Below are 18,051 nucleotides of genomic sequence, written 5' to 3' on the forward strand. Positions count from 1 at the left end.
GACACTGAAAAAATATGCTGGTGAAGGGGAATATTGCAACAGACTATTGTCCTGTGAAGTGTAAAGAACAACAAGCTCACCAAATCTGAGTAATTGCTATCAATAAAAACAACTCTTTTGTATCCCTAGGATGATGACACCAGGGGAAACTTGGATTAAATTTACAAAAGGGTCATATAGCTACAGTCTAAGCCATAACTACCATTGTGCTATTTTTTTAATTTTGGGTTTTTTTTTTTCACTGTCTTTTTTTTGTAATTTATTATTATTATTTTTTTTACACACACACACACACACACTGTATTTTATTTTTACAAGGGATAAATAGACTGACACCAAGCATTGTACATGGATGACCACAACAAAAGCAACAATGATTGCAATTACCAAACATGAAACACACTCATACTATGTCATAATATTGACATTCAGTCCAGTAATCCTCCATTGTAAACAGCTCCTTTACTTTGCAGTGAAAATTGATTTGTATGTTTTTTGCCTCTGAGTCCTTGTGGGATTTTTTTTTTTTATTTCAGACAGAAAGTCACAAAAATTATACTCATCATCATCAGTTCACTCAGTCCCATGTAATTAATTTTTTTTTCATCTTGATCTTTTGTTAGCACTTTTATGAATTCATCAGTTTTTCATTAGAGTTCTGAAAATGCTTATTCATTCAGTTCAGCAGTACAGTCAGTTACCAGAAACCTGTATTTGTCAAAGTCTTTTCCATGAATTTCTTGAAGATGAAACCCTTTTATAGGAGCATATTTGCAAAAGCATCAGAGTACACCCAGAACTGCCTGTAAATGACAAAAGACTTAAAAATGACCACAGTTAAAGATTTGATGAAAGTTCATAATAATGCAGTTGACAAGAAAATTAGTTATTTCTGAGATATACATTTTAAAGTAATAACTAGGATTATGACGTATAACATTATACCAGAACATATAAGATTTTTAGAAATTTCATGTAGTGTCTGAAACATTTATATTAACATATTTCCATACAAATAACCCAATGAAAGTTTAGTATTAGTTGTTTTGTTTGTTTTTTTTATACTGCATGTTCTTATTAGGCATCAATTTTATACACATCAGTGTATACATGTCAATCCCAATCGCCCAATTCAGCACACCACCATCCCCAGCTCACCGCAGTTTTCCCCCCTTGGTGTCCATATGTCCGTTCTCTACATCTGTGTCTCAACTTCTGCCCTGCAAACCGGCTCATCTGTACCATTTTTCTAGGTTCCATATACATGCGTTAATATACGATATTTGTTTTTCTCTTTCTGACTTACTTCCCTCTGTATGACAGTCTCTAGATCCATCCACGTCTCAACAAATGACTCAATTTCGTTCCTTTTTATGGCTGAGTAATATTCCATTGTATATATGTACCACAACTTCTTTATCCATTCGTCTGTTGATGAGCATTTAGGTTGCTTCCATGACCTGGCTATTGTAAATAGTGCTGCAATGAACATTGGGGTGCATGTGTGTTTTTGAATTACGGTTTTCTCTGGGTAAATGCCCAGTAGTGGGATTGCTGGGTCATATGGTAATTCTATTTTTAGTTTTTTAAGGAACCTTCATGTTGTTCTCCATAGTGGCTGTATCAATTTACATTCCCACCAACAGTGCAGGAGGGTTCCCTTTTCTCCACACCCTCTCCAGCATTTGTTGTTTGTAGATTTTCTGATGATGCCCATTCTAACCGGTGTGAGGTGATATCTCATTGTAGTTTTGATTTGCATTTCTCTTATAATTAGTGACGTTGAGCAGCTTTTCATGTGCTTCTTGGCCATCTGTATGTCTTCTTTGGAGAAATGTCTATTTAGGTCTTCTGCCCATTTTTGGATTGGGTTGTTTGTTTCTTTAATGTTGAGCTGCATGAGCTGTTTATATATTTTGGAGATTAATCCTTTGTCTGTTGATTCGTTTGCAAATATTTTCTCCCATTCTGAGGGTTGTCTTTTTGTCTTGTTTATGGTTTCCTTTGCTGTGCAAAAGCTTTTAAGTTATATTTTTTACTGAAGTATAGTTGCTGTGCAATATTATGTAAGTTATGGGTGTACACTATAGTGATTCACAGGTTTTAAAAGTTATATTCCATTTATAGATATTATACAATATTGACTAATTCCCTGTGTTGTACAATATATCCTTGTAACTTATTTTATACATAATAGTTTGTACCTCTTATTCTCCTACCCCTATATTGTCCCTCTCCTTTTCCCTCCCCCAGCTGGTAACCACTAGTTTGTTCTCTATATCTGTGAGTCTGATTCTTTTTGTTATATTCACTAGTTTGTTGTATTTCTTAGATTCCACATATAAATGATATCACACAGTATTTGTCTTTCTCTGACTTATTTCACTTAGCGTAATGTCCTCCAAGTCCAACCTTGTTGCTCCAAATGGCAAAATTTCATTCTTTTTTATGGCTGAGTAGTATTCTATGTGTGTGTATATATACATATATGTGTGTGTGTGTGTGTGTGTGTGTATACATATATACACAGCAGTTTCTTTATCCATTCATCTGTTAATAAACATTTAGGTTGTTTCCATATCTTGGCTGCTATGAACATTGGGGTACATGAATCTTTTTGAATTAGTGTGTTTGCTTTTTTTTTAGATATATAACCTGGAATGAAATTGCTGGCTCATATGGTAGTTCTATTTTTAGTTTTTAAGAAACCTCTGAACTGTTTTCCACAGTGGCTATACCGATTTACTTTCCCGTCAGCTGTGTAAGAGGGTTCCCTTTTCTCCATATTCTCACCAACGTTTGTTATTTGTGTTCTTTTTTTTTTTTTAAGAAAGTACTTGAACTGCGTTTTTTTATTTTTTTAATTTATTTTTTTTAATTTATTTATTTATTTGTGTTGGGTCTTCGTTTCTGTGTGAGGGCTTTCTCTAGTTGTGGCAAGTGGGGGCCACTCTTCATTGCGGTGCGCGGGCCTCTCACTATCGCGGCCTCTCTTGTCGCGGAGCACAGGCTCCAGACGCGCAGGCTCAGTAATTGTGGCTCACGGGTCTAGTTGCTCCGCAGCTTGTGGGATCTTCCCAGACCAGGGCTCAAACCCGTGTTCCCTGCATTAGCAGGCAGATTCTCAACCACTGCGCCACCAGGGAAGCCCTATTTGTGTTCTTTTTGATGACAGCCATTCTGCCACGTGTGAGGTGATATCTCATTGTGGTTTTGATTTGCATTTCCCTCATGATTAGCGATGTTGAGCATCTTTTCATGTAAATGTTGGCCATCTGCATTTCCTCTTTGGAAAAATATCTATTCATTTCTTCTACCCATTTTTAATTGGGCTGTTTATTTTCATGTTGAGATGTATGAGCTGTTTGTATATGTTGGATGTTAATCCCTTATTGGTCATATCATTTGCAAATATTTTCTCCCATTGAGTAGGTTGTCTTTTTGTTTAGTCCATGGTTTCCTTTGCTGTTCAAAAGCTTTTAAGTTTAATTAGGTCTCATTTGTTTATTTTTGCTTTTATTTCCTTTACTTTAGGAGAGGGATCCCAAAAAATATTGCTTCGATTTATGTCAGAGTGTTCTGCCTATGTTTTCCTCTAGGAGTTTTATAGTATCTTGTCTTACATTTAGGTCTTTAATCCATTTTGAGTTTATTTTTGGATATGGTGTTAGAGAATGTTCTAATTTCATTCTTTTACATGTAGCTGTCCAGTTTTCCCAGCACCACTTATTGAAGAGACTGTCTTTTCTCCATTGTATATTCTTGCTCCTTTGTCATAGATTAATTGACCTTAGGTGCATGGGTTTATTTCTGGGCTCTCTATCCTGTTCCATTGATCTGTTCCACATATCCTGTTCCATATGTGTCTGCTTTTTTTGTTTGTTTTTTGCTTTTTTTTTTTTTTTATGGAAGAAACTCTCCCATCATGACCTATACTTGCTCTGTGCAAAATTGTAACCACTGGCCATATTGGTCTGTTGAGCACTTGAATTGTGGCTGATCTGAATTGAAATGTGCTGTAAATATAAAATACTGATTTCTGAGACTTAGTATTAAAAAAAGAATGTAAAATATCTCAATAATTTTTATATTGATTGTATGTGGAAGTAATATTTTGGATATATTGGGTTAAATAAAACATATTACCAAAATTAACCTCATCTGTTTCTTTTTACTTTTTTAAATGTGGCTCTAGAAAATTAAAAACTACATAAGTGGCTTGCATTGTATTTCCATTGGACAAGGCTAACCGATAATTAACATTTGGCCAATCAATCATATGCCATTTATTTTACTTTTTAAGTTATGCATACAAAAATTTTTAGGTTGATAAAATTATAAACTCTTTAAGGATAAGTTCTCTGTTTCTATTTTTCATTTTTCCAGGTACTTACATCACTGATAGTATGTGATAAGTTTTACTGCATGCATGTTCATTTGAATTGATTTAAAAAGACTATTTGTTTATTTACATAAAACTGTGACGTACTTTTAGATTGTGTCCTAGATAAGTGTATTTTGATTATAAACAGAACTTGGTATTGTTATAAAAAGTATTCAGTTCAGAAAATGTGTTAATAAATAACAATTACTTTAATTCCATCATGAGCTCATTTATCCATTTTCTTGCTTTATATTTTTTAAAATGAAAGTTAAGAAAGGCATTAGGGCAATTTTCTTCATTAATGTGTTTATTTCTATAAGGCTTTTGATAACTTAGTCTAATTGGGAGAAATTTTAGCTGAATTTCTAAAATTCCAGATTAGTATTTTTATTTTTAACTACTTATTTTGAAATAATTTTCCTACAGAAGACATACGAAGAGCACAAGAAACTCCTGTGTACCCTTCAATCAGATTCATCAATTATTTATATTTTGCCACATTTGCTTTATTACTCTGTATTTTATCCTTTATCTGTCTATCCACATTATTAATTTTTTCATGAACCATTTGAGAGAGAGACACAGACATAGTTTTTTACCCCAAAATACTTAAGTTAGTATTTACTGAGAACAAGGATACTCTCATAAAATCATAGTACAATGATCAAACTCATGAAATTTAACACTAATGCAATTATCTATTAATCGATACATATTTAAATGTTGGCAATTGTCTTTATGTTATACCTCCATCCCCACCCCCTACTTCCCCACCACCCCACCCCTGCCAATCCAGGGTCCAATTCAAGAGCATGCATTGCATTTAATTGCAATGTCTTTTTCAGTTGCTTTTAATCTAGAACAACTTCCCCAGCCTTTTGTTTGTTTGTTTTGGTATGGTCTTTCATGACAGTGATATTTTTAAGAGTCTGGGACAGTTGTTTTGTATGGTGTTCTTTGATAGGAGTTTCCCAGCGATTAGAAGGCAGATTATGAATCTTTTGACACAAGTATAACAAAGGTGATGCTGTGATCTCAGGAACCACATCAGGAGAACGTGATGTCGGTTTCCCATTTTCATGATGTCAGCTCCATAAAGGTGGTGTCCACTAGGCTTCTCCACTGTTAAGTTACAATTGCAATTCCCAATCTTTAATTTTTATGAATTTGTACTTCATAAATAATTAGGAGGGAGATACTTTAACTATCTAAATGTCCTATTCCTCTTCAAACTTTCCCCCTTATTTTTATCCTATATTGATGATTCTTACCTGAATTAGCTATACTTTATATTCTTCAACCAGCAGTATATTGCATCAGATTAAATACAGAAATAGATATGAGAATCCAGATGAATTCTATCAAGCAGACAATAAGAGATCTGCAAAAATGTGCAACAATGCCACTCTTCTACTAGTTTATTTTTGTTTTGGAAAATAAAGCTATTTCCATAAAAATATGCTACTCATATTAATGTATTATTGGGTTTATGATTCCATATTTCAACTAAACTTCATTGTTATTTTTAAATGAATGAATTTTTAAGAAATTTCTCAGTAATAATTTCTAATATAGTAAGCATCAATAGGAAGAACTCACAAAAACCAAAGCTCTGTGAGATCCTCAGTAAGTTTGAGGGTGTAAAGGGGCCTTGAGAACAAAAAGTTTGAGAACTATTGTCCAGAACCAAGTGAAATGCTGATTACCACTGCTATAATCTGGAAATTTCTTAAGAAAGTGGCAATGAGGGGAAATTGTAACTGAGATTCTCAAATGAAGTCTATCTTTTGGACAGTAGTATCTTCAGTATAAGCCTGAGATTCTCCACAGAAGAGTCTTATCTTTTAGAAGTATAGCTGATTCACTTTGTTATAAAGCAGAAACTATCACACCATTGTAAAGCAATTATACTCCAATAAAGATGTTAAAAAAAAAAGTATATAATGTAATGAGAGGTGCAATAATGTGATGTCTGACATTTGCTTTAAAATAATACAATGGCAATAATGGTGGTGTGGTGGTGGTAGGGGTATAGATGAAATGAGATTGTGCTTTAACTGTTGAAGCTGTGTGGTTGGTACATATGGGTTCATTATAAAATTCTATTTTGAGTATGTTTGAAGATTTTCAAATTTATTTTAAATGTTTCATCTCTAGATAAACTTTTTAATGTTATGGGCTTAGGAGAGAATCAAGCTTGATTGCCTGATATGTCATAATAATTTAAAACATGTTAATTATACTTTCTTGGATTTATGTAAATATCTTTCTTCTAAAAAGTTCAAACAGATTGACCTTGACTGGTTTTTACAACATGAATACTCATCTATTTCTTTGACCTTTTGAACATCTTAGGGAAGTTTGCAAAATAAAAACAAATACATTGAGTACACATCAAAAACTCATACAATGACAAGTAATATTATTGTATTTTTGGAATTAGCTGTCATGAAGTATATGTTACCATACAATCAGATAGACCTGAGTTTAATTCCTGGCTCTGCTACTTCATAATATTTATAATAACATAACAATAACAGAAATAATGTACTAACAAGGCCAACGTTAATTGAGCTTAATATGTGATAGGTTTTGTGCTAAATCTTTACATTGCTGTATTCACTGAATCCTTACCACAGAACCAGAAGTTACTCTGCTTAAGAAATGACCTGCCAAATGATCACATTTGATAAGGGATTGAGCAGAAATTCGAAGCTGGGGCACTAGATCAGCTGCATCCGCATCCTTGCTTTATCCACTGCACTACATTGCCCTATCTTGTCAGCTAACTGCCTCGAACAAATTATTTCTTCTCTCTCAGCCTTAGTTTTCTCTTTCATAAAATAGGGATACAAATAGTAACGACCTCGCAGGCACAGGGATTACATCAGACAATGTATGTAAAACACTTGACACAAGTGGCTAGCATGTAGGAAAATAAGAAATGCCAACTACTATTTTTCTCATTACCTAGTTTTCTTCAACAAGTATTTGTGTTGATGGTAACAATGACAGGAGGATCACAAGACTATTAAAAACAATGATATATTTTTATTTTTACCCAGAAATCATCTGGATAGTAGAAGTTGCTCTCCAGTTTGGTAACCACTAGCCACATGTGGCTACTGAGCACTTGAAATGTGGCTGGTCAGAATTGAGTTGGGCTGTAAGTGTAAAATACACACCAGACTTCAAAGATTTAGTAAGAAAAAGAAATTAATAATATATTGATTGTATATTAAAATAATATTACTATGGATATGTTGAGTTAAAAATATTATTGAAGTGAATTCCACCTGTTATTTTATTTTATTATTTTTTTAACATCTTTATTGGAGTATAATTGCTTTACAATGGTGGGTTAGTTTCTGCTTTATAACAAAGTGAGTCAGCTATACATATACATATATCCCCATATCTCCTCCCTCTTGCGTCTCCCTCCCACCCTCCCTATGCCACCCCTCTAGGTGATCACAAAGCATGGAGCTGATCTCCCTGTGCTATGCAGCTGCTTCCCACTAGCTATCTGTTTTACATTTGGTAGTGTATATATGTCCGTGCCACTCTCTCACTTCGTCCCAGCTTACCCTTCCCCCCTCCCCGTGTCCTCAAGTCCATTCTCTACGTCTGTGTCTTTATTCCTGTCCTGCCCCTAGGTTCTTCAGAACCTTTTTTTTTTCTTAGATTCCATATATATGTGTTAGCATACTGTATTTGTTTTTCTCTTTCTGACTTACTTCACTCTGTATGACAGACTCTAGGTCCCACCTGTTATTTTAAAACATTCTGTAAGGTGACTATTGGAGCATTTAAAATTACATAGTGGCTCTCATTGTGTTTGTATGGACGGTGCTAGTCTAGAATTTGGGTTACTTCACAAGTGCTGACTTGCTTATGGAGCTTTTTTTAACCCTTGCACCAAAGCGTGAAATACTGCTACCTTTCTGTAGTTAAAATCATTTACAATATGGTCAATGCTCATAATGTAAAAGAAAGGAGAAAGCATTAGTCTCTGCAATCCTAGTATTTTGAGAGGCATGGGGATGACCTCATGGGCAGAAGCCAATATTTTTCAATCATCTTCCCAACTGCTAAGTGAGGAATTCCACTGTGTGTTATTCTTCCCCAACAGCATAACTCTGTCATCACTTCCATCATTCAAATTATACAGTTTCAAAGGAAAAGTTGTAAAATTGGTGAGGATTCTTGTGCTGGAAAAATAAAAATATATCATTGTGTTTAATAGTTTTGTGATCTTCCTGTTGCTGTTTTCAACTCAAATACTAATATTGGATATGTATTAACATACAAATAGTTTTGAACTTTGACCTGTTAGTTTAGTTTTATTTCAAAGTGCATTCCAAAAGAAAACTAATCCTGTAGAATTAGGATGACCATACATCCTGGTTTGCCAGGCATAATCCCAGTTTACACCTACTGTCCTGACATAATTATTAACAGCTCTCTCTTGCATTCAAGAGCAGTTGCTCAGTTTGAGCAATAAATTACATGGTCATCCTTCATAAGATCCTCACTGATGAAAAGATTCCTTCGTCACATAAGTTTAGGAAATGAATCACACTCCATCCTTCTCTTAGAAGTTTACAACACATACCAGCATTTGAGAAGTCATACAATAAAGAAACTTGTTTAACTTCATTTAACTCAATGTTTCCTAAATTTACTTAATTGTGGAATTCCTTTTTTCCTGTAATACGTATTAACATCCCACAGAACACACTGAAAACTGGTTTAACCATACTTAGAATTTTTCAAGGCCAGATTTTTAACTAATAGTTGCAATTTTTTTTTATCATTATGAAAATAAATATAAAATATTTATACCTTTATACCTCTTATACCTCTATAAAATATATAGTAGCAATGACATGAACAGATACCTGTTTAAGGAAATGTTCCTCTTTTATTCATGATCAGGAAATCTGAGTTTCAGCTCTGAAATTCTGATTCAATTCAATAAATTTTCACTTTATGCCTTTTATACATCAAGTCCTGGCCTAGTACTGATAATTCAAAGATGAATCAGGCATAATCATCATCCTCAAGTTGCACATAATTATATGGATTGATTTGCCTCCTCTATCAGGGACTTTTCCCCAACTTTTGGTTGATTGGTTGTTTTTTCTAATTGTATTTCTAGTTCTTGTCACATTTCCAAAATTCTGTAAATGTTAGTGGAGTTTATCGGTAGAGCACACATTATCCAGTTAAGTACTGTAACACAGGTATAAACAAAGTGTTAGTAAAACACAGAGAGGGTAACTGCTCAACACCTCCCCACCAAGGTCATTGAAAAGTACTTCACTGAGGAGGTGCTATGTGAGTAGAGAACGTTAAAATGCTCACAGACACAGAAGGAGTAGCAGTATTTCCAGGCAAAGAGAATTGTTTGTACAAAGAAGCAATGCCAGGAAAGTTTGTTTCATGCTGCTGGGGGTAGGTTAGGTGTGACAGGGGACAAATGTAAGTTTGGAAGGATAATTGTGAACCAAATATAAAGGTTCTTTAAATACCATTTAAGGATCTTGAAGAAATCTTGAGAAGTACCTGTGCTTCTCACTACTCTGACTTTATGACCTGGATGGGTACACATCTGTTTCAGACAACTCTTTAAGAACCTGAAGAGGAACTTCCGTAGGCGTGTTAAAACTCTACCAAAAAAAATACAATATGCTGAATCACCATCGTGCATAATAGCATTTAGTCACTCCCTTTCCATCAAATAATAGTCATAAACTGTGTTTGTAAGCTAATCTTATTATCTTAGCAAGAACTTCCTGCCACCGCTGCTCTACTGCTGGTGTGTGTGCGCGTATAATAGCAGCAGAGTATCCTTGTAAAAGGGGGCTTAATTCTGTGGTTTGAATGTGATTTCCTTTAGTTTCCCATCTGTCTAATAATATTATCCTGGTATATTAAAGTATCTCTAGTTTTGATTTTTTTTTCAAATTCTTTCATTTCAGTCTATTTAACTAAAATAAGACGGCAAGGAAAAACTAAACCTATTGTGTATTTACACAATACAAAAATAAGTTGTCAGATGAATGAGTTCAACATGTTGGAAATTTAGCACAGACTTTTCGTATACTCCATAATAGCAATATCATGGTAGGTTTTAGAAACTATTGGGATGTTTGTAATCAAGAATCTTCATTTTTCACCAGTTGAGAAGCTGCTTAACTCCACTAGAAAGTGTGACATAAGCTCCACACTGACCTCACTTAATGACTAGCCAAATAAAAACAGAAGTGTAGAGGTTTCACAGCTGCTGACAGAGAGTCCTTGGAAAGAATTATGTTGGAATATTCTTCCTGTTGCTAAGGAAAGGAATTAAAAGGTTCAGAAATAAGAAACGAGGAAGAAAACAAGCCTGTCAGCATTCAAAACTGATTACTAGGGAATTACTTTGTGGTTAAAAATCCACAGTATTTCAGCAACTTATTTAGGAATGTTTATTCCAAAGGACTTTCATTGCGTGTATTTTGCTACAGATCAATTTGCTTACCTTAACTCTATAAAGAGCTTTACCAACCACAACTGCTTGGATTTGCATTTGCCAGTTTTCACAACAGCTCCCAACTCCACTGAAAACCAGGAACCTTCCAGGATGTGGGAGGGGCCCTGGCAGTCACAGGGTCCAATTATGTGGTTGTCCCTTTTGTTACGGTTCACATTTTAGAAGAAGGCAGATAATGAGCTGTAACTTCCACCATTAGCAACTGGGAGCCTGATAATTGTGTAGGGACCCCTTTACATTGAGTGTCAAAAAGGGAGATGTGGTGTTTTTCTAATCTAAACCAGTTGGATGATTTACTTTCATTCTCTCATTTGCTTTAATACTTGTGGCATAAACAATTATTGAAAAAGTAAGTATATTGATTTCTTTGAACAAACAAAAGAATCTCTCACTTGGATTAGAGAATCACAGTGCCTGTTAAGGGGGCTAGTGGGCAGTGCATGAATTGAGATTCGGAGGACCTACACTCCATTTTCTACTTATTTATTGTTTGATTAGTCTCATCCTAAGGTGGGTTAATTTCCTCAGTTTCAGTTTCATCATCTGTAAACGGAAGTGATGATACCTATAGCAGAATGATGTAGAGATCAAGAGAGATGGTGTGTTGCCAAAGTATTTCATTAAAACAGTTATTTACTATACTGCCTCATTTGACATCCCTGCCATAAACACATTTTTGCTCCTTAAAGTTCCTTGAACTCAGAGCTAGATTAGGGCGTGGGCCACATGGACAGCCCCAGCCAGGTGCCAACTTATAAAAGTGCTGCACAGCCCTGAATTACATTGAAAATATGTTGGCAGATAATGCAGGCTTTGACCTGACATCCTTGGCAAAATGTAAATTTTGGTCCCACTTCTGCCAAAAGAGGCAAGCCCTTGAGCAGAAATAAAAGTACAAAACAAAACTCTTCTTGCTAGAATTAGCTAGCTATACTGAGCTTTCTCGCAAACTAGCAGTAACAGTCAAAATGCCAAGGTCCAGGATACGGGTCACAATGCTGCTTAATGGGGACATGATTGATCTTTTTATTTAGATTTTCAATCTATGGATAAGCATCCCACTAAGTGGTAACATTTTTTTCAGAACATTGACTATGCTTTGACCAGTAGAAGTCAATCAGTAAAGGAATTTGTTTCTATGCAGAATTTTTTGTTGATATAATTTTCCACACTCCCTAAGTAAATCCTCAACAAGTAGTTTTTGTATATTGGTTAAAAGAGGTGCCAGGCCATTTGCCTGCCAATGATGTTCAGATTTTCATGCATTCACCGTGCTTTTTCCATATATTTCCATCTACAAATATTTTGTATTTACTCTACTTTGTTCACTACTCATCTTTTGAGTCCGTTAAAAAAAATCAATTGCTCTATGATACCTTCCTGTCCCCCTTAGTTCCCTACAGGGAATTATATTGATAATATTTTCTTGATTCTAAAATAGCAACGTTATTTGAAAATCAAAGAAACAAATAGAATGTTAAAGATATGCATCAGGTTTAAGACATGTTCCAATAGAGAAACACTAAAGTGATCCAACAAGTTTTAAAATCTGGCAAGTGGGGTAGTTCCTTTCTTCTAGGAGCATTTCTAGCACAGTACATTCTCTGTTTTAGTACTTCTCTATCCATGTTTCTGACTGTAAGGAATATGAATTTCCCCATGAGATTTGGGTGAAACAAAAATCATATTAACTTATTTTGAAAAATCAAAATAAATCTTGCTCTGAACTCTCTTGTCAACATGTTTAATACCAATTACTAGAGAGCTCCTCCTTGAGGTTGTTCATGATTCCCAGGGGACATTATATAGTTTATCCTATGTCATCATGGAGGAAAGGATTCTTTTTTTTTTTAAATACTTATTTATTTATTTATTTCACTGCACTGGGTCTTAGTTGCGGCACGAGGGATCTTCGTTGCAGCATGTGGGATCTTTGTTGTGGCATGCAAACTCTTAGTTGCGGCATGCAGGATCTAGTTCCCTGACCAGGGATCAAACCCAGGCCCCCTGCATTGGGAGTGTGGAGTCTTAGCCACTGGACCACCAGGGAAGTCCCCAGGAAAGAATTCTTGACTTGAGTTCATTCTAGTTGCTTTACTTGTCATGCCCGTTGCTCAAGCCCACGTGACATATTTTAAGGTAGGCTACTCTCTCGCTTGTGTAATACCCTTCCTCCATGGTCATCTCAGCCCCAGAAGCCTTCTCCAAGGCTCAAAAGACCACAGCAATAGAGACTGAGCCACCAGCTTCCTACATACATTCCCTATCAGGGGTCCTTCCACCTAATGAAATTCCGAGTGGGAATAAGAACCAAGTCCCTACCCACCTCAGGAAATCACCTCCAGGTCTCAGTCACACCCCTTCTTCAATTCCAAATAATAACCTCTATCCACTCCCCTTCTGTGATAATCCAGTATGATCTTCCTGAGTAGGCCTGAATCCAGGACAGTTTAACTTTCTTTCTGAAGAGTTCTGTTTGTGTTTGCTGAGCGGGGATGGGGCACTTGCAATATAAAGGGAGAAGAGATCTCACCTTTTCAGGTGCAAGATGGAAAAGGAGATCATTTACCTTACCACAGTGAATTGACAGCAGGGAAAACTAAAACTAACATTAAACAACAATCAAGATTTACCAGTTGGTTTGGTGTGTATGTCCACCCCCTGCCAATAGTCCGTGGTCTTCTTGAGGGTGGGAGCTATGTTTTCTTCATGGATGGATCCTCAGCACCCAATATAGTGCTTATGTGCTAATAGTGCTTATTATATGTTATCAATCAATAAATACTGGATCAATGAATTGAGTGTATTATAGATTATTATTCTCATCTTTTAGAGTAATGCTGGTTTTAGGACTTTTAGGTGCATTAAAGTGTAAAACTAGTTGAATAGAACTCAAAAAAAAAATCCCTGCTCTCCAACCATACATTTCAATGAATTTTCCTTTAGAGATATAAGGAATATTGGTTGCCAAACGTGTAAATTGGAATTTTAAAATTCTGGGATCTAAAATAGATTTCAGCTCTGCTTTTTACCCCTGAGAAGTCATTCTATCTCTTTGTGACACTGTGTCTATTCACATAATGTGAAGTTAGTAAAGTGTTCCGAATTTAGATGGAAAGTACACACTGTTCATTGAGGGCAGAGCAATATCTTTGAAAGTGAAATATTTGCTGTGTACACAGATGCTCGTACTTTGCTTTTGTTACATATTTAGCAGTGGGTTTATATCACTGATAAATATCAAGAACATTTCATGGGAGAACAAGGAAGTACCTTGGTTACTATGCAGTCACCAGAGTACACTTCAAAGCCTGTGTGATTTCACTACCTCTGTTCATAAAATTCCCTCATTTAAAATGTCATTTTAAGCCAACTTTCAACCTCGCAGCTAAAGCCCCATGCTGCTGCTTTTCATTCCTTCACTACCTAATAAATGTTCACCACCAGACCACTACCACATATGAATGATTACAGTCACTCTGATAGAAACTACTTGTAGGATTTGTTATAGCACAAATTAGAGAAAACAGCTTAAACTCGAGAGACCAAAATGACCCACGGAAGGTTTATTTATTCAGTACGTATTTATCAAGATACCTTAGGCAAGGAGCTATAGGAGGCTCTGATGAAAACTATGATTTATCAGTAACTACTGTCCTCAAGAAGATTGCTATTTCCAGAGGTGGGAACAAGACAAACACACAAATAACTAATTCAGGGCATAAAGTGATGAATACTGTAAAGAGGAACAGAGTTCAAAAGAGGTAGTGACAACCTTCAGTTAGAGGAATTGGGCATTTCCCCTTAGAAGAGTCATTGAACTGTGCCTTAGAAAATGGGCTACATACCATTTGGACAAAGGATGACTAGGAGGGAAAGTATTCCAAATGCAAGGAGTGCCTTGAGCAAAGACACATGTCACAACATGCAAATCAGCTCCCCCAAAGAAAAGCAAACATTCTTTTTTCATCATATTTCCTACTTGGGTATATTAAGTGTATGTATTTCTTTGGAATAATGAAATATTATCATGTAACATCCTATATATTTACTATTTCATATATATTCAAAAATGGACCAACAGAAAATATGTTAAGAATAAAATAGTACTTTCAGAGTTTTCTTTGATTGCTTTTCACATTTTTCTTATCAAAGTAAGTTCTTCATTCAGAGCAGCTATTGTATTTGTCAGTGTTCTCCAGAGAAGCAGGACCAATAGGATGTGTGTGTGTGTGTGTGTGTGTGTGTGTGTGTGAATGTGCATGTGTACATATATGTGTATGTGTATATGCACATACGGTCAGGTCTCCATATCTGCACATAAGGAGGGCCAACTCTATGCATTGTACTACATCATTTTATATATGTGACTTGAGTATCCATGGATTTTGGTGTCCGTGGGGGCTCCTGGAACCAATCCTCCATAGATACCAAGGGATGACTGTTTATGTATGTATACACACACACACACACACACACACACACACACACATACACACACACACACATATATATATATATACCTTTCATATTGGTTGGGGAGAGAGAGATTTATTTTAAAGGATTGGCTCATACGTGTGTAGGGGCTGGCAAGTCTGGTACTTGCAGGGCTGGCCAGTAGGCTGGATATTTTGGCAGGAGTTGGTGTTGTAGCCTTGAGTCTGAAGTCAGCCTGGAGGCCGAATTCCTTTTTTTTCAGAGAACTTTAGTTTTTTCTCTTAAGGTCTTCAACTGATTGGATGAAGCCCATCCACATTATGGAGGGTAATCTGCTTTACTCAAAGTCTACTGATTTAAATGACAATGTAAAAAAATATTTTCACAGCAACATCTAGACTGATATTTTATGAAACACCTGGGTACTATATAGCCTAGTCAAGTTGACACATGAAAATAATCATCACAGTTACCATGATTCATGAAAACATGGCACTAATGAAAAGAGGGAAACAGTATCTCTGTTTGTGTAGTTCATCATAGTTTTGTAAACATTTTTGCAAATGTTAAAAACCCTGTGAGGAAAGAAGGGAGCATATTGCTAGCAACAGTTTCTAAATGACAAATCTGAGGCAGAGGGAAATTCAGAATCTTGAAGGTTAAGGAGCTAGAAGTGGCACGGTTGGTGTCAGAATTGGAATTGATGTCTTCTGACGCGTTAGCTAATGATCTTTCCATTGCACCATCTACTAGTGATCCAGTACAAATTCCTATAGCATTGATTATCTGTAACAGTCTCTTGACAGTTAAATGTACCTTTACTGATATATGTTCTACTCGCCAACTAAATTCTAAGACCTTATTATAGAAAACCCTGCTATGTCCTATATATAATTGAATATCAATAAGTGTTTTATAAGAGTGAATTCTGCTACAAATCCTATTTACACTAGGTAACGATTTGTTTATATAGCTTCTGGTGACGGACTCCTTGAATTAGTTTTCAAGGCATGTGGATGATGTGTTTCAGTGCCTTTTATATGGCTGGCAAGTGTGAAAGGCCTAAATTCTCTGTATTAAGAAAGACTTATGAGTTGTGTGAACATGGGCAAGTTGCTCAACTTCCCCAATGTCTAATTTCTTTATCTGTAAAATAGAAGATGATACTAGAACCTCAAGAATGTTTTATGTGAATAGAAAGTGTATAATAGGTATGAATATCTCCATAACACTCAAGATACAAGAGATGTCATGGTTCTTTATTTTCTAAATAAAGCCATCTCCAAATCAACAACTTATCAAGGTTAACTTATGAAGTCCAATATAAGTGATTAACTGAGGTTATCCTCATTGGCGCTTACAAAATTCCTGGGGCTTACATACTCCTAGGAAAATGGGGAAGGCCCTGGCTCTTGGTCAATAGGGATGACTCTTTTTCCCTTTGGCTCCATCTAGTTGCTATATCCTGGGACACAACCTTCACAGACACGGATGGTAGCTCAGCCTTCTAAATGCTCAACAATAGTTGGGCACTACTTCTATGCCATATACTGGAGACGACCTCCTTGCGGGGACTGACCAATATATACTCGAGATGTTCCTCTCTGCTGAATCCTTAGCCACAAACGACTTACTCGAGGTGCTCAAGCTGCAGCACTTAAGGCCAATTCTCACAGGTATTCAAACATCCATTCTCATACAAAGACTTGTTATCTCCAGAGTGCTGAGTCCAGGCACTTGAAGAAATCTACAATCCTCCCCATGATTCAATCAGGGAACAACCTCCAGGGTTGGGCCACTTTACTGAAGCCTCCATTTTCATCCCCTTTGGGATAGTTCAATTTAATCCCTATATTAGCTGAGGGCTTTGAAATGAGTCCTATTACTCTCACTCTGAGGATAAAAGGAATCTAGATTTCAAAGGCGTAGGGCACTGGCATTATTCTTTGGTGAAAAGACAATAGGAAAAAAAAATCAAAAAATTAATTTCTCAGAAAATCACACTGATGCATAGGCAAATCACTTAGCATAGAATAATTGTTCAACATGTGTTGCTTTTTACCACTGTTATTTGGAAGACTATAAGTGCATTCTGTTTATGCTCCTTTGAATCTTCTGTATCTCCAGAAGCAAATTGTATAGGGGAAGGATCCTGGCTTTTGGAGTCACACAGCTTGGGAGTTGATTCTTGGCTCTACTGCTTATTACCTCTGTGCACTTAGGTGACTTACCTCACCCAGCCTCAGTTTTTCTTCTGTAAAATCAATTGTGTAGCTTAAATGCACATAACCCATATAGCCTTAGGCTTCACCTGACAGGACATAGAAGTATTTCACATTTATAATAATACCCCAAATCTCAAGGCTTTAAGTCCACAGCTGCTCGACTAGTAGAAAATTTAGTTTTTTGGTGGCAGCCCTTCCCATTCATTTAATTCTGTCTGGGAGGCTCTGTGGGTGAGGTTTGCCTGCAGTCACTTTGTTCTCACGTCCTCTGCTCTTAGCCCCAGGCTGCTGCCCTCATGCTTCTCTCCATCTCTGGACAGTAGAAAAACTCCTTTCAAGTCTCACGATCAGAGATAATTCAAGTTAGGCCCCTAGAACCAGATCTGCAGGTCGGTCCCAGCCATAGCACACTCACGCTTGGTGAGGAGCAGTGTCAGGGAAGGTCATGTGCAGCCTCCTGCTGCCAC

General features: G+C 36.2%; 1 pseudogene across 1 annotated transcript in view; it reads left to right on the top strand.

The window, feature by feature from the left end:
- Positions 1-18,051, top strand: part of LOC309632520 (hyaluronidase-3-like) — a 63,899-nt pseudogene that overhangs the window by 21,642 nt on the left and 24,206 nt on the right. The window lies entirely within an intron of this gene.

The sequence above is a fragment of the Balaenoptera borealis genome (assembly GCF_965194805.1).
Source record: "Balaenoptera borealis genome assembly, chromosome: 7".
Classification (NCBI taxonomy): Eukaryota; Metazoa; Chordata; class Mammalia; order Artiodactyla; family Balaenopteridae; genus Balaenoptera; species Balaenoptera borealis.